Here is an 18,329-nt window from a genome sequence, read left to right as displayed (position 1 = left end):
GATGCCGAAAGCAGCTTAAGATCAATCTAAAACTATCCATTTGAATACACACCTGATGGCAGGTGGCGTGGCTTCAGCAAAACGGCTTCACAGCCCAAAGGAGGACAGGTAGGGATGGGGAAATTTGTCAATTTAAAGTTCTCTTAAGTTTCTCATTTTTCAAATCTTACGTTCTCCACATTTCAACATTGGTTTGAGGATTTTTTCTTTTAAATTCAGTTGCTTTTCCATGCCAAGGTTATCCTAATACTGTATACAAATTTTTTTTATACAGTTTTGCTATTATACTCATCTGGCAAAGCAATTTTCCCTAATATGTTCTTTTGGTATGTTCTTTTGTATGCACACATTAGCCTAGTTTACAGTAAGCCCACAACTTCCGCAGAGGTTACATTCTGAGGAACATAACCTATAGACAAAATCACGTATAGTCAAAACACATTGGTTCAATGGCAGGTGGGATTGCCAGTGTCTTTTTCCCCCAAACACCTGCCCCTTCCTATCCCCCTTTTTTAAAAAAATTAATTGCCAAGCACATAAAGCTGAATGTGCACATTAAATGCATGTAGGTTGCAGTCTTACTATATGCAGTTTTGTACACACTACTTGGCCGGAGAGCTGCATTGCAAAATTCAGAGAAGTATGAATTTCAGAGGATGGCTGTGTTTCAGTTCTTGAATTGCTTTGGAAAGTACAAGTTAGGAAGGTCTGCCATTAAATGCGAATTGAATCCCCCCCCCCTTACTGCTGGGCTCTAACAGATCCACAGATTCCCTGTTCCTGGTTTAGAAAGAATACAGCTGCTGCATTGGGATCCTTTGGGAGGAAGGGCAGTATATAAATTTAATTATTATTAACAGCAACTACAAGCAGCAGTGGTAGCAGCAGCAGCAGCAAGGGAACCCATGAGAGAAGTTTATAAAATTATGCATAGTACTGAGTGAGAGCATTTTCTGTTCCCTTGTTTCACAGTACAGTATAATAATCCAGAGGTTGTAGCCAATGCTAGTTCTGCTCAGAGTAGACATACTGAAGTTAATAAAGGTAAAGGTACCCCTGCCCGTACGGGCCAGTCTTGACAGACTCTGGGGTTGTGCGCCCATCTCACTCAAGAGGCCGGGGGCCAGCGCTGTCCGGAGACACTTCTGGGTCACGTGGCCAGCGTGACAAAGCTGCATAGACACGGCTAATTTAGGTCCATTAATTTCAACAGATCTTCTCTGAGTAAGACTTTGTTGGATACAACCCCAGGCCACCTAACGAAAGCAATGAGGTAGATATTCAAGTCAGAGAAAGACAGGCCTTCCCTCTCTCTCTCTCTCTCTCTCTCTCTCTCTCACACACACACACACACACACACAATTGATTGTATCTGCTGCCTCATGCTTTGGCGTTGATGACAACCTCTCTTTGGCAGAACGAGGTCTTTCCCAGTTCTGCTCCTTGACACCTTTCTAGCTGGAGAGGCACAGAGAGCATGTTGTTTTGCCATTTGAGTCACGGGCCCTCTTTATGTGTGTGTGGTTCAATGGTGAGCACATCAGTTGATCACCTCTGAACTTTGGCTTCAAACCTCCTAGATCTTGGCCCCAGTTGCTCCATCTCTAAAATGGGAACAATTGGAGGGGGTACCCTACTTTAAGAAGTATTCCTTTGAAAAGCATTTGGTACGATATGCTAACAAGTGTACAACCGGGAATTTGTTCTCAATGACTTTAGACAGAATTCTTTTTATATCTGGCATCGGAAAAACTGTGGCCCTTCAGATATTGCTGGACTGCAACTCCCTGACCATTAGCCATACTGGCAGGGGCTGATTGGAGATGGAGTCGGGAGAAGCTACAGGTCCCCCGCCCCCGTTCTGTACCCTCCCAGACAATCTAATATGGAGATATGCTCACATCACACTGTACAGTAACAGGACTAAATTGTATGCCCAACCGGTGATTTGTATGAACTGATTCAATTTAACTAATTCACTGAATTGGTTCAATAATCTCTGAACAACACCTGAAAGTAGTTCCCATAATTGTCAGGTGAACCAAATGTGATTAAATTATTTATTGTTATTATTTTTTATTAAAATTGTTTTTAATAAAAAAAACAATTCCTCCGAAGATCACAGACCACAGCATAAAAATAGAAACTGAGAACAAAAAATAAGCAAATAAACAAAAACAAACCAATAACACTCCCTCCCACAAATACATTTAAAAGGCCATAGAATGTTAATCAGACAAAGACCTGGTTATAGAAAAATGAAGGCACCAGGCGAACTTCCCAGGGGAGAGCATTCTATAAACTAGGAGCCACCACAGAAAAGGCCAGTTCTCATGTTGCCACCCTCCGGACTTCTCATGAAAGAGGCACATGAAGAAGGGTCTCAGATGATGATTGCAGGGTCCAGATTGCTTCAAATGGGGAAAGACCGTCCTTGAGGTACTGCGGTCCCGAGCTATTTAAGTCTTTGAATTGAGCCTGGAAACTAACTGGCAGTCATTGCAGTCAGGCCAGGATCAGTGTAATATGCTCAAACCATCTTGCTGCGGTGAGCAACCTGGCCACTGAATTCTGCACCAGCTGAAGTTTCCAAACTGTATTCAGAGGCAGCCCTACATGTAATGAGCTGCATTAAGCTAGCCTAGAGATTACCAGAGCATAAATGACAGAAGTTAGGCTATTCCTGTCCATATAGGAGCACAGCTGGACCACCAACCAAAGCTGATGGAAGGCACTCCACGCCACTGAGGCCACTTGAGCCTAAAGCGACAGCAAAGGATCCAGAAGTATCTGCAAGCTACGGTACATACTTGCTCCTTTAGAGGGAGTGTAACCCCATCAAAAGCAGGCAACCTCCCATCCATCCAGTCTAGGGAACCACCCACTAACAGTGCCTCAGTCTTATTTGGATTGAGCTTCAGTTTGTTGGCTCTCATCCAGTTCATTACTGTGGCAAGACAACAGTCCAGCACATCCACTGCCTCACCTGCAGATGGAAAGGTGTAATTTCATTTTTGGGTAGAACTTGGAACAATTTTCATTCTCATACCTGTGGTTTTTATTCATTAGACTCTTCGAGCTTAAAGATCATAATTGCTGGGGAAAATAAATTTTAAAAATCATATTCCACCATCTGCGTGTTTTGATTTTTCCATAGTTGTTGTTGTTGTTTTAGTTTTCTTAAGTATATTTTACATTTCGGCATAGCAGCTTGCAACCTTCTGAATTACTGGGGGGTGGGGATAGCCAAGGATCATTTGGATGAACTGGAATTGAACTGTGAACTGAACATGAACCAAACAAGTTCTTTTTGAATAGGGACAAAGGTAAATTGGAATTTGTTCCTTTTTGGACATCTTAATCTTGAACTAGTTCCTTTTTTTAATGAACTTTCCAGGCTCTGCACCCAATGAAGGTGTGGCTCAATTTATTTAATGCCACGAGACTTTAAAATCGCACCATCTCTTATTTATTCTTATGTCCTTTACATCACTGGGGAATTTTCCCCTCTTCTCTGGCCAGTTTAAATCAGGTACTTCCATGTTTACACCATAAGTGGGTCTGGCCCAGTGGATCTTAAGAAGGAGGCAAAGGTCAAGTTTTGCAGCAGAGAGGGAGGGAGAGAGGAAGGGGGTGGGGAGAGCACTTAGGCCCCTTTCAGACCTGGCTCCATCATTCAAACCCTACTCTCTGTCTCTATAAGCTGCAGCTTCTCCTGCTTGAGAAGCCTTTCCCCGCCACTACACCCCTGACATTTCAGCCACCCAGTTGTCATTTGCAGCTGCTTGCAATGTTATGTTTGTGCAGCATAGTCCAGATTGGAGGATGCAGATCAAAGAAAACTTGCAAGGATGCTAAAGGCATCACGGCTCCCTATTCCTCAGCCTGGACCAAATTACCAGCGGCGGCGGCAGCAGCAGCGGTAACGCTTAGTACAAACCAACAGCGCTCTTGATCTCATCTGGCGTGTGTGTGTCACAGCATCCTCCCTTTCCGGAGCGTGTGGCACACAGGCACACACACACACACACAGGGATCTCGACATCTCACTGCCTTCTGCTCCTTACAGGAACAATACCCCTGGCCTAATCCCTTTCATTTCTATCCCTCTCTCTCTCTCTCTCACGTCCCCACCACCTCTCAATGCTGTATCCCCTGCTCTGCACCCCCACCATGCCATCTCCTATTCTCTTCTCCATCGGTTATTTTGCTCCTGCTACTGGAATAAGCGGCTGGCTGTCGTGATAAACTTTGCAAAGGGGAGAGAGAGGGCTTCTCTGCCCATCCCCAACCATACAGCACAAACCCTCCTCCTCCGATCAGGTAAGGCAATGTCGTTTTATCCCTTATATTTCTATATCTACAAATGTTGCATTTTGAAGAGTCAAGGATACCTGGCTACCAAAAGAGGAAAGGATTTGCCCTGCAGAACTGATCAGCCAAGGAGAGCTGATGAGATGGAGCTGGGGGGTTCAAGTGCCTGAATTGGACTGTGTGTCTGTAGATTTATTAAGGAACCCGAAACAAACAAATGCCCAAACAACACAGCAGTTCAAACATAGGAAAAGAGAAAGGGTAATTCACCAGGATATTTGCGGCAGGTTTTGATCCTGTCTTCCCATTAGGCATTTTGCTACTTTCGTTCTGTTTATTTTTAATGAAATTGCTGGTGGGTTTGGCAAATATGTAGTGGATTAAAAAAAAAAAAAGCCACCAGAATTTCTAAGGGAGATGAAAAGGATAATCTTTCTTCTCTATCCCCCCCTTTCTTTTTTAAACAATGGAACATAAATGATGGCGATGATGCCCAGTGGCACTTTTAAAGTGTTTGCTGCTGCTGCTGTTTTTCTGATGTTTGTGATTTGGACATTTGATATGGGGAGGGGGAAATTACAGTTTAGCAACACTGTGCGAAGTACTGACGGTCATTTGCAAGTGTGGAATGTTGATGCTTTTGAGACTGTGTTAACAACACCTGAATGGAAGCAGGGGGTTGTTGATTAGCCATGGGAAATATATTTTTCTTCTTCTGTGTTCGTCTTTTGCACGCGTGTTTTGGGTTGCGTTTTTGTCTGGTGGGTTTCTCATGCATAGCAGAGCCGCACATCCCAGTACACAAATAGAGACATTCGAAGGTATTTTCCATGGACAAGGCATGGGAACGGCACTCCTAACACTTTGCCATCTTTCCCCCAAAATGGCAAAATATTTGATTTCTCACCAGGAGTGGCAAAGAGGGCTGACTGGCAGCTCTGGAGAGTGGCGCAGGAGAACAGTTTGGCAATATAGATACATCTTACCATATATATGACATGTCTTGCATCTCCCTTTCTCCCCACCCCACAAAACTGGCATCGAAAGGAAACCAGCTGTCTCAGTAGGCTGGCAATTGTCACATATAAAAGCCAAATTTTAAAATGATAGTAATTTGTGTTTTTTTATTTAAATTGCGCTGAAATCCAAATTGTAGCAAAGCAAATGGAAACCGATATTCTGGGTCTGGGTCCCAGCTGTTGACAACAGAGTGCTCTCTTCTGCACTCTTCTTCTCCAAGGTTTTAAAACAAGCCTTCAGCAAGATTTGTTTTCTGATTTACTGATGATTTGTGCAGCCCAAATAGAGAGCATTCCCCCACCCACCCAAAGAAAACGAATATGTGGATTTGATTTGCAAACTCTTCATTTTCCCGGCTCTGAGTTGGCATTATGATCTACAGTTTATACCGAGGTGTATAGATCTATTTTCGGAGTCTACTAGTTAGAAAGGGGGGGGTACCCTACATGTTTTCCCCCTCCTCCCCTTGCAACTTTCAAAGATTTTGAGATTTATTTCATTTTTAAAAATGGCGACACAGTGAATGTGAAAGTTGGGAAGCTTTAATTAATGGATGTTTGCAAGGAGCTTAGGTGGCAGGTGATAGAGAAGGGCAAAAGGGAGATTATTATATTAGTAAAGCTTTTAATCTCATATTGTCAAGCCATCCCATCTTTCTCCCCCACCCCTTCTTTTTCCATGAGGCAGAGCATTGATTTTAAGTAAACAAAGCACGATATATCAGAAGAGCTAAGAGCAGCCTCTGTCCTAGACTAAGACGGCTTGGTGGGGAAAGTTGCATCATGCCCAGACCCGAGGCACCGCTTATTACAGTATGTTTGAGTGTTTCCCTAAAGGATATAAGATTGTAAACTTCCAAACTTTGGGCTTATTCGGAATTAAGTTTCTCCCAATATCTTAATTAAGCTTTGCACAGGCTCCCCCTCCCCCTCTCTGTGCTCCCTTGAACCTGGGCTTTTCCAGTGGATGACAATTGGAGAGAGGAAAAGGAGCAGACGTTTGTCCCCCCCCCCCACCGGTCAATTTGCTTTCATGGATTTTGTGGCTGCTTTTCAGTTTGATTTTACTAAGTGCATTAATGTTTGGGTTTGTTTATTCCTCGGCCTATGCAGCTTTTAAGAGTCTTACGCACTTTTCAAAGTTAGGCTTGTGGCTTTACTTATGACCCCATTTTTCAATCTTTTATTCTGTGCCTGTTTCACACCCACCCACCCCTTAAAGTCTGCCTTTGTGTTTTCAGTTGGACAGCATCTAATCTCTACTACGTGTTTTGCTTATCTGGGAATGGGAGAAGAAAGGGTGTGGAGTTTTTTGGGGGGTTGGGTTCCACATGGGTGTGTACGTGCTAGAACTAACACTGCAATCTTTAGTTGAATGCAATAGTAGTAGTAGTAGTAGTAGTAGTAGTAGTAGTAGTGGCGGCTGTTTCATGCCCTGCAGTGTGTGATGTTCCGGGGAAGGGCCCCTGGCCTTGCAGAGGGTTTAAACGTGGAGAAGAGAAACAAGTGAGAAACAAGCATGTGATTGACCAGGAAGTCACCCTGTGTGGACCTCTTGGAGGTGGATGGGTCGTGCAAATGTGCTACCAGTCTCAAAAGAGGGCTTGCATAGGAGAATGTCAAAGTTTGCAGAACTTTAACCTTTAATGGCTATTCTCAATAGGTGTGCCATTTACTTATTACCCTGGCATGGTGTGTGTGTGTACAATTCCAAACCGGGGACATTTCCCCCCAAAGAGGGTACCCATTTTACAAAGCTATAGTCTATCTATTTACCGTATCTCCAAGAAGGGAGTATTCTTTTTATTTTAATATAGTAAGAGCCATGTCCCTGCAAACATGGTCCTGATCATCTAATGGAAGAGATGTCAGGCCCAGAAAAAGCCTCTGAGCTTCTTCTAAGTTTTCTCCCAGACTGCGTGTGGGATGGAACCTATGTGTGCATCATTTTGGGGGGGGGGGACTTGTGCAAACAGTCCCCCCAAATGCTCATTCCGAAGCATTTAACAAGGGGTTGTAGCTGATGTTACAACCACACAAACACACACAGATCTTTCTTTCTTTCTTTCTTTTTTTCTTTCTTTCTTTCTGTAATAATTTTTATTCACACAGCATTAATTTTCACAGTTCTTGGCAAATCAGCTCTTTAGCCCCCTGTGCCTAGAAGTAGTCTTGCAAGTGTTCAGAAATAAACACAGCAACCACAGAGTAAAAAATCAGAGGTGAAGAAATCCCCATGCGTGTGTGTGTGTGTTTGCAGAGGTGGGGGGGCGTCCTATTCTGCTCTGGGGTGTTTCATCATCTGTCATCATCAAGCAGCACACCTCGAGGGAACTTCCAAGAAACAGGGAGAAAAGTGCAATCACATAAGGATATGAAGGTGTGTTGTGTAAAAGCCGGGAGAGGGGGTGCTGGTTTGAGCAGATGGTTGCTCAGATGCAGCCCCCAGAGCTTGGGACTCAATTCTGCAACACCAGGTAGCAATTAGGGCTGCTGATTGATTAAAGAGGTTTGTGTTCTATTAATTGATTAACAGTGCAATCCTATACATGTCTGCTTGGAAGTAAGTCCCACTGAGTTCAGGTGGGCTTGCTCCCAGGTAAGTGGGTATAGGGTTACATCCTAAAGAGCCGATTTATCATCTATTTATTTTCTAACTTAATTAATCAGTTAGATTTAAGTATGTTACTGAATCTGCTAAACCCTGAGTGCCTTGGAGGGCAGCGGTTTGATGGTGTCCAAGAGGATATAAACAAAAGCAGGCACTCATATGTAGAAGGCCATCTGCAATGTTCCTTTTTCTTTTGCTCTCTACAACAATTACCAAAATCGTCGCAGAAACACTAGCCAACCAATTAAAACTGGCCCTTTATCAATGACTCTATGAAGGTCTCCCAAGACAGTCAGATGGCAATAAGACTAAAGTTTTAGCTGATTTTGACTACCAATTAATGTTTTATCAAATTTTGAATATTCACAGAATGTTTTGAACATGTACAGATTATCATTGCCTCCTTCTAAGGAATGACAGTCAGACCCACAGACATTCTGGATACGGAGAGGCATAACTTTATAGAGAGATATGATTTTGAACCCGGGGCTTCATTTCTAACAAATAAAACTTAGGCCAGAAAGGTGGAAACCATCCATCAAGTTGTCTACAACAGGTGGTAATGATTTAACAAATTAGCACCTGTGATAAGTAAATAAAGACTGGGAAGCATTTTTGTGTGGATTTCGGGCGGGTGGGAATAAAGCCATGCTATATGCCCCCCCTCCCACCTTGATCTGTATCCCCAGAAAACACAGGAGACGGTGGGTGAATGAAGTATTTCAATGGCAAATGTTCCACTTGCGAGTACAGGCATACCTCATTTTATTGCACTTGGCAAATATTGCTCCTTACAAGGATGAGGGTGCAGCTGCGGGCAGCCCGGCCACTTCCAGGAGAAGGAAGCTCCCCACTGCCCTTCTTCTGGCCATGGGAGTGGAGCTGGCATGGAATGGAAGTGGGATTTTCCCCTCCCACCCCTGGAGTCAGGAGGCCTGGCTTAATGGACTACAGTCAAACCTCGGCTCCCGAACGCCTCCATTTTGGAACGTTTTGGCTCCCGAATGCTGAAAACCCGGAAGTAAATGCTCCAGTTTTCAAACGTTTTTCAGAAGCTGAACATCCAGCACAGCTTTTACTTGCATGCAGGAAGCTCCTGCAACCAATTGGAAGCCGCACCTTGGTTGTTGAACATTTCAGAAGCTGAACAGGCTTCCGGAATGGATTACGTTCAACAACCGAGGTTTTACTGTATAGCATAGTGTAAACATATCTTTTATATACACTGCGGTGTGTGTGTGTGTGTGACTCACTTTATTGAGGTGGTCTGGAACTGACCAAGTTATGCCTGTACAATTACTGTGTTGTTCATAAAGACAGATGGACAGCATCAAAATGGGTCCAAACATATCTCTCCTTACTTTCTGCATTGGTAGGGCAAGGTAGCCATCTTCCTGGTTGCACAGGGATCTCATCGTTCCTTTTGCTGTGGCATGAGAATGGGCATCAACTAGGGGCATGGGGGAAAATCTGGTTCAGTTTGCATTTAAAGGGAAATCTACCTAATTCATTCTTGCTGAAACTATGCAAACCAAAAAACGCAGCCATCTGTTGAAATTTGCACTTCTCTTAATTTTGCAATGCAGTTTTCCAACAAAATAGTGGGTTAAAAAATGCACACATTAGGGCAAAGTATGTATGAAAATGCCTAGATTAGTAAAAATAACATACAAAAATGCATTATACTAGGGGAAATCGCTTACAAAAATATGTACGCTGAGTGAATTTTGCAGCAAAATGCTGGTGAATTTTCATCAGTGACTTTAAAAATATGAGAATTTGCAAGTTGATACAGGAACGTGGATACCTGACTTTAAAATGAGAAACGTGGAAAAACCAAAACTGGCAGGTTTACACATCCCTACCTGGGAAGCCTCCCTATTGCGCAGGTACTATGCTATGATTTGAGAGCAGGTATCAACCACCTGTACCATTTCCTCCCAGCACTGTTCCTTCAGTCTCCGGAAATGGGGCTGTTGTGCCTATTTGACTATGCGACAGAAATGGGGAACGAGCAACATGGCCTTTTCCCATCACAGTTTGCAAAGGCAGTGATGGGCAACACCCTGTTAGAGGAGGATCCCCAAGACTGGAACCAAATAGCTAAACTGTGCACCTTTGGCTTCCCTATTTATGAACGTGTGTGTGGAATAAAAGACTACAGGCTGGGTTTGAGTCTGCCAAAGCACATCTGAGATGTCTGTGAGCATATTTGGGTGAGATGGCAGAGACAGAATTGCTACTGAAGAAGACGCCCTGATTGGCACTGACAGTGTGTCTTTCGAAGAGGCTCACTGTAACTGCCAACCAGCTGATCCCGCCTGCATCTAGTTCCAGTGCTACCTTTCTCCATCCTGAGCCAGGGCTGGTCTTTGCCTTTGCAGGGCTTGGTACAGCAGCCTACGGAAGGAGACTGTCTGAAGAGCTACTGGAGGGCGGGAGACTTGAGGCGGGTGCCTGGAGGCTGATGCCAGTGCACCAATCAGCTGGAGACACAGGAGAAGGTCGTCCATGATGAGGATGTCTGAGGCTGCTCAGTTGGCTAGGAGTGGCAAACAGGGCTGGGCAGGATGGGTGGGGCTGTTGAGACAATCAGCTGCTAAATTCGCTAGCCAGGCGGGGCTTGGACGTTTAGGCTCTAAGTGTGGTTGTTAGGCATGCTGCAGCCATGAAAGTGAAAATAGACAATACAATGATTCTTATTCGTCCAGTGTAGGAAGTGAGGTGGCAGAGATGTGAATATAAGGGAAGTGGCCCTGATAATGCACTGTGGGCCAGCAGGCTGCATGGTTTTTTGTGTTTTATTTAAAATCAGGTTTCTAGCCTTCATGGGGGTGGGCATGGTCTGCAGGACTGGAAGCACAGTTTGCTCTAGAAATGACATGGAGACACACACTGTGGTATTGTTCATCCTATCACTATCTTAGCATTTAAGATGATGGTTCATTATTTAGGACTGCTGAGCACCTATGGAAGAATAGGTAGCTGATTAATTGTCTGCTTTTAAACCAACTTTTTGATTAATTGATTATTTTAAATGTAATAATTAGCAAACTCTCTCTGTAGTTACTCCTTTTTTGTTTTTTAGATATTAAAATGTAGGACATGATACAGTGACAAGTTAATAATCAGGAGCTACTGCCCCCTGCCCCCCATAAAGTAAGAAAAATATATATCATTTTCTCATTCTTCTTTAACACTAGAATCTGGGTTATCCAATCAGCACAAGATCTAGAATTGGCAAAGGGAAAGTTTTCTTTGCACAAATGCATAACTGAATAATGGAACTCACTGCCACAAGATGTAATGAGGGTTGGTAGCTTCTATAGCTTTAAATGGGAATTAGACAGAGGACAACTTTGGGTAGGGGCGGAAGCCAGTGATGGATTAGTCCAGAACTAAAAGTGGGAAGAACCACCCCCTTTCCTTTCTCTCTCCCTGCCACTGAGCCATGGCCCTTCTACAGAAAACCTAAGTAGGCTAGCCACCCCTTGAAGGTGTGGAGTCATAGGAACATAGAAAACTCCCTTATACTGGTCTATCTAGTGCAGTACTGTCTACACTGACAGGCAGTGGCTCTTGTTTTCGATCAGGGTGTCTTTTCCAGCCCTACCTGGAGATGGCAGAGATTGACCTGGAGATGGCAGAGATTGCCACTCTGCACGGACCTCCTAAGAAGGTCCAGTCTGTTTTTGCATGTCCCACTTTGGGGATATTAAGGAGGGTGCTCCCCCACCCCAAATCCAAGACCCAGTGCTGCTTCACTGCTTACTGATTGTCTGAACTGCCTGTGCTTCGGGTCGCTGAACAGCAAGGCCACCGAGAGGTCAGGCACATGTGTGTGTGTGTGTGTGTGTGTGTGTGTGTGTGTGTGTGCATACGTGCGGAGGTTGGATGTCTGCCCTACAGATCCACTCTCCCCGCTGCGTCCGTCCCACAGGCTCCCGGCAGAGCGCAAGGCTTCTGACATTGTCATCTCTAATCACCTTCCTGGGCTCTGGGAGATGGACTCTGCCACCCGCGGGTGAAGGGGGCCTGGCAAGCTGTCAGGCCGGTGCCAGGCGGGTCCCTTCCCTGCTTTTGACAGTAAAGCAGCGCATGCCAAGCAGCCAGCACAGAAAGCCAGGAGCCTCTCCCAACAAGATTGGAAGAGCTCTGCTCCTGGGTCAGTGCCTTCTGCTTTGTTGCTGCTGTTTCGGGGAAAGATGTATGTAGGTATGTCGATGACCATGGCACTGTGGCCACAAGGCCACAATGTACCACATGCCGCTCCTTTTGCAAGAGGGGATCTGGGTGTGTTGTTGTTGGCAAACGGGTGCTTTGAATTTCTGAGATGTTTCATATTAATGGTTGCTTGCCCTGGAACGTAAGCAAAAGGTTTTACTGGATCAGCCCAAAGACCCACCTCAGTGCTGGCTGCAGTTTTTGAAGGGCCCTGGAGCAATTCTGTGATTCTGTGTCATGGGTGGGGAACTTTTCTCAGCTGGAAGTCCCTGTTCCCTTTGGTGCAACCTTCATGCCAGTGGCAGGTGGGGCCAGAGGCAAAGCAGGCGGAGCAACAAATGTAAATGTTACCTTTGTAAAGTAGGCTTATTTCCATACACAAACACACCTCTCTAGCCTACATCCAGGTAAGCAAGAAATGTGATCAGAGTTCTATAACACATTCCAGCCAAGCAAAAACTCTCAAGGTGTGTGTGTGTGTGTGTGCATGGCAGGGCTGGAACAGGGTGTGTGACATGGCTGGTTTCCCAAGGGACAGACAGAGAGGTTTGCATTTGGTCCCTGGAAGTGAGGCTTCCTATCCCTGGATTAGTTTATCATCTTGTTTTCAACAGTGGTCAGACAGACAACCCCAAACAACCAAGCCAAAATGACTAGACAGCTCTGATTATTATATTATATTATATTATATTATATTATATTATATTATATTATATTATATTATATTAATTATATTATATTATTATATATTTATTTATTTATTATTAAATATTATTATGTTATTTAATATAAAATATTTATTTATTTATATTTTATCTAAAGAAATGGAAGGTGAGAGCCTTTTCTGCTATTGCCCCCCAGCAGCCGATACTCAGCTGTGTTTTGAAGCTGGGGCTTCCTTTTCATGATCATGGTTTAGCGACCAACGACAGACCTCCTCCTCTGCAAATTTGGCCAGTTTCTTTTGAAAGCTTTCTGTGGCCTCCATCGTCACTACAAAGTATATCTCCTGACAGTGAATTTCATAAAGTTAGTAATGGTATCCTGTGTGTGGAAAAGTACCAGAGAACAAAGGCCCTTTCCTCCTGACTTTCTGGGAGAAAAAGCAACTTTATTAAGAGTATTGTTTGGGGCAGTATGTGCGTTTGTGTGTTATTTTCTTTTGAACAGAGAAGGACTTAGCAAGCCCGCTCATCTTCTGGGGTGGGCAGCAATGCAGCAGGCATCCGGGCCCTTTTAGTGACCCGGCTAGGGGGTGGGAGATTAACGCCCCCCCCCCTCTGTGTCAATCTCAGCCATGTCAGCCCCGCCCGGCCAATCTATGCCAGTGGGAAGTGTGGCCGCAGGTAATTTAAATCGCGGTGCAGCTGGGGGCTTCCCTCTTGCCTCCACGCCTGGTTTCACCCAATGCCTAAGCCAAACTGCTCACATCTGTAAGCAATAAAGTTGTGGCCTGTTTAGCCCATAATCCAAAACACTCGTGTTGGTGTGTTTATTAATCAATGGGGAACTACAGGGCACGGGGCCTTGGCACACAAGGTGCTGGAGAGGAATAAAGGGGCCAGGAAAAAGCCCACTTACCCTAGCGTCCTGTTCCCAACCTGGGACAGCCAGACATCTCTGAGGAAAAAAATTGCACAGTACATCTCCTCTTTAGGATACTCACTAGGAGATGTTTGGGCCTTGAGCAAGTCAGTGTGAGAGAATCAGTGATGGTTGTAGTGGTTGGTGGGCTGGACTAAGACCTGGGAGAGCAAGGTTCAAATCACCGCTCAGCTATGAAGTACACTGGGCCAATCACTGCCTCTTGGCCTAACCAATTTCACAGGGTTGTTGGAAGGATAAGATTGGGAAGGGGAGAACAATGTATGCCTCCTTGAGCTTCATAGAAGAAAGGCAGGTTACAAATGCAAACATCAAATCGAAATAAAGCCAATTTCTTCTCTCCCTCGGCCTATTTCCTTGTGTCTCAACCACAGACAAAATTAATAGATTAACAAGTATCTCTATCAATATTTCTGTTAAGAGCCATTTGTCTAGTCATTTTGGTTTGGTTGTTTTTAAAGTGACACAAAACACTTTCCTTTTATTTACAATTGTCCGTACTTCTGCGTGCCTAGGGAGTCCCCAAAGCATGTTGAAACTGCTGCCTTAATAAATATTTTTTGTTTGTTTGTAGCACTCAGTTTTGCTTCTGAACTAGCCACTTGAACTACCTATTAAAAGGAACATGTGGAATCTGCAATACGATGCTGCTGTGCTTGCTCATCTCCTAGCAGGATCAGTCCTGTCCTGGGTTCTAGTCAGCCAGCCAGTTATGCCAGTCCTCCAGAAGCCTGTACCAGCTCCCCTCCCAGTTTTTTTAAAAAGATTGGTAGTCAACATTCCATGGCTACTTAATCCACATTACACTAATTTTGGGGGAGGGTATAAATTGCCCATTGGATTCCACCCCCCCCCCATAGCGCTGTGGGTTAAATCACAGAGCCTAGGACTTGCCGATCAGAAGGTTGACGGTTCGAATCCCCGCAACGGGGTGAGTTCCCGTTGTTTGGTCCCAGCTCCTGCCCACCTAGCAGTTCAAAAGCACGTCAAAGTGCAAGTAGATAAATAGGTACCACTCTGGCGGGAAGGTAAACGGCGTTTCCGTGCGCTGCTCTGGTTCGCCAGAAGTGGCTTAGTCATGCTGGCCACATGACCCAGAAGCTGTATGCCGGCTCCCTCGGCCAATAAAGCGAGATGAGCGCCGCAACCCCAGAGTCGGTCACAACTGGACCAAATGATCAGGGGTCCCTTTACCTTTACTTCTGCAAACCCCGGGTTCTCCCAAGCATGCAGATAACCCCTCTTCTTTCCAAGCAGCCCACTAAGAATTGCACCACCTGAGTTTGCTGTGAGACGGAGACATGACAGTCACTGGGTTTAAGAGAGAAAGAAAATGTTTTGTATGTTGGTAAGTGTTTTAACATGGGCGAAGCATTCGCCTCACCTCCCTTTCATGTATACTTCATGCTGACTTCATGTTCTTAAGGTGGGAAGGGGAAAATGCTCTCCTTAACAATGAATAAGCTAATGAAGAGATGGAGAACCCCTTTGAGCGAGCTTGCAGGAGCCACATGTCTGTGCCAGGTGGGGCCAGATGCAGAAACTGGCAGAGCAATGAATGTGGGTTTTACCTTTTTACAGGAGGCTAGCATCTACACACAAACACACACCTCCATCCTCCATCCAGACAAGCAAGAGGCATTGTCAGAGGTCAAGGCCCTGGATTGCAGGGTGTTGGACTAGATGACCCTTTGGGTCCCATCCAATTCTACAATTCTATGAGTCTAAGGACACATTCCAGCCAAGCAAATACACTTGGGGTGGAGAGCAGGGCCGGTGAGGAGTGTGGTGGTGGTTGAGAACTCTGAGAACCAGCTAGAGAGGGCTGGTGATGGGGGTGGCGCACAAATGGGGGTGGCCCAGTCTGAGGCAGAGCTGTGAACATGAATTTTACCTCTGACTATTTTGTACACACACATTCACATATCTTCCATCGAGGCAGCCATGTGGTCCAGAGAAAGCTGAATCACTGGATTCTACTGAATGCGCAAATGGGTCCCTAATACTGCAATAGTAGAAAGGCCATTGGGCAAGGATGGAGAATAAATTCAGTTCAGTTCACTTTTAAAGGCGATCTGCCAAATCTCGCTTTCCCAAAACACAGGCATCTCTCGAAATCCACACTTATCCGAATTTTGCAATGCAGCTCTCTGACCAACCAGCATTGACAAAAAATGCATATATTAGCAGAAAGGCTGCATAAAAATGACAATGTTGCTTGCAGAATTGTCTCCATTACTCAAAACTGCATGCAAAATTGTGTCTGTTGGAGGACAAATTCACACCCAGACGCTGATGAACTTTCATGAGGATTTTAAAAACAACAACATACAAATTGCTGCAGAAATGTGGAGAACTAATTTAAGATTGGAAAAAGGAGAAACTGGGAGAACTGAAATGGGATGAGATTGTTCCATCTCTAGCCTTGGGGATGAGTTCTGTGGCCAAAGAAAGCTTTCTGATGGGTGGAGGTGAGAAAGACAGCATGTTAGCCATGTGTGCCCACAGGCAGTGGCACGAGCATGTTTACTTCTCGTTCCCTTCCCTGCCCAGGCCGCTCGGGACTTGGTGGCTGATGTAACGGTTGGGTGGGGTGGCGTCAACCCCTCTGCGCTGCTCAAGTCCCACTCCTGCTGCAGTGTGACAGCGGCTAATAAGCAGGTTGGGAGTTTGATTTCCCCTGCCCTGAGCCAACTCCTGGCTGCTGCTGCGCGCCACCAAGGGTATTCATCCAGCAGAGAAGGCAGAAGTGGGAATGTTTTGCCAATCCCAACAAGAAAACCCACAAGGTCGGCGGATTCAGGCATCTTTATTAACGCTGCGGCTCAGCCATTTAGCTTATGCCAATAGCCTTCCAATGATTAATAGGCCAAGCTGTGTATTTTGAGTCCATCAGAATGCTAACAACACAGGAAGTGCAGACTGGAGGGGGGGGGGATGCCAATCTTTTTTAAAAAATGAGAGGTGCCAGAGCAGAAAAAGAGAGGGGATAGAATTACGTTCCTGCCTCTCGTGGTAGCAGTAGAATTCAGGGATCACCCCAGGAATTGATTGACAGGATAGTTCAGGACAGGCAAAACAAAAAATATCTTTTGATATGGTCTGTGGACTAACTCAATAAATTCTATTCACCGATGGGCAATAATAAAGTACTTCTTCGCTTAACTTGAAATGGACTTAATGGAACTGGCCAGTGATGCAGCTCAGCAGCTCTAGACTCTGGATTTAATAGTCTTTTGGGGGCTCTCCTCTCGTTAGATACTAATGCAGAGGTGGGGAACCTTTTCTACCCCAAAGGCCACCTTCCCTTTTGGGAAGCTTTCCAGGGGCCACATGCAAAAGTGGGCATAGTCAAAAGCAGGACCATGAACAGGATTTTTACCCTTGTACAGCAGACAACTGTCTACGCACCAACACTCCCACACCCACCTTCCTATCTTCCATCCAGGCAAGCAAGAATCATTACTGGAGCTTAAGGACAGAATTCAACCAGGCAAGACAATATCAAGAAGGAGGCCAGGCAGGGCTGGAGAGGGGTGTGGCCTGGGGAGTGGCCTGCAGGGCTACATTTGGCCCCTGAGACTGAGGACCCTCTTCCCTGTGCTAATGCATTACTTCAGTTCACTTCAAAATGTGGTGAGCGAGCATCCTGGCTGTGTTGGGGAACGTGGAGGCCTTTTCATTCTGTCTTAGGATAGCACTACTGGAATGTACCATGACGAAATGATTTTGAGGGCCAGTGGCTTAGATTTCTGTACATGTGTGTGTTTCATGATCAGGAACATTTCTGAATTATACAAACCAGACTTCATCAACCTGGTGCCCTCCAGTTGTTGTCAAGCTACAACTCCCATCAGCCCCAGTGAGCACACCAGGTTGGCAAAGGCCAATACAAGTCAACCAAAGAGTGTCAGGCCTGGTGGTGAAATGGAACCTTCACCTTCAGCAGCAGTATACTTCTGAATGCCAGAGGCTGGGAACAACAGGGAAGGACCTTGCCTACAGGTTCTGCGATGGGGCTTCCCAGAGGTGTCTGGCTGGGTTAGATGGACCTTTGATCTGATCCAGTAAAGCAGTTCTTCTAGTTAAAGCTGCCTAGTAGTCAGTGGTGCCATGAGGGAAGGACTTTGGGGCAAGCGTCCACCCCACCCCCCGCAGCTGAATGAGCAAGAGAGCTCCCAAATGGAGCAGGGCAGATTACATACATTTGAAGTAAGACACATTACCATCCAGCAATCCTCCAGACTGTTAAGTCCAGAGTCTTCCATTACTGAACTGCACCAGTGCGAGCAGCTGTCAACTGCTGTGCTGGGAGCCTTTCCCTTTGAACCTAGATGGTAGCATGTGTACTTTCATAGGCAAACAGCTTGATGCAGAAAGCGAACAGCAATGGTGCTGGGTATATACCTATACACACATTTACTGCTGGGAGAAGGTGTGGAAGCTGCCTTAGACCGAGTCGGCTTGTCCATATAGCCCAGTATTGTCTACTCTGGCTGGCAGCAGCTCTAAAGAGTCCCGGGCAGAGGAAGATCCCAACACCTGATACCTTATCT

General features: G+C 45.3%; 2 protein-coding genes across 5 annotated transcripts in view; one reads left to right on the top strand and one right to left on the bottom strand.

Annotated features, from left to right (window-relative positions):
• MACROD1 (mono-ADP ribosylhydrolase 1) overlaps positions 1-18,329 on the bottom strand; it is a 321,478-nt gene that overhangs the window by 110,447 nt on the left and 192,702 nt on the right. The gene's annotated exons all lie outside the window — the stretch shown is intronic.
• The window catches only part of FLRT1 (fibronectin leucine rich transmembrane protein 1), a 159,461-nt gene continuing 145,149 nt past the window's right edge, over positions 4,018-18,329 (top strand). For both annotated transcript variants that reach the window (XM_079958068.1, XM_079958067.1), the window contains exon 1: positions 4,018-4,323. The gene's annotated coding sequence lies outside the window, so the exon portion shown is untranslated. The remainder of the gene's footprint in view (positions 4,324-18,329) is intronic.

The sequence above is a fragment of the Podarcis cretensis genome (assembly GCF_951804945.1).
Source record: "Podarcis cretensis genome assembly, chromosome: 16".
Classification (NCBI taxonomy): Eukaryota; Metazoa; Chordata; class Lepidosauria; order Squamata; family Lacertidae; genus Podarcis; species Podarcis cretensis.
This window is presented reverse-complemented; position numbering and strand designations above follow the sequence as displayed.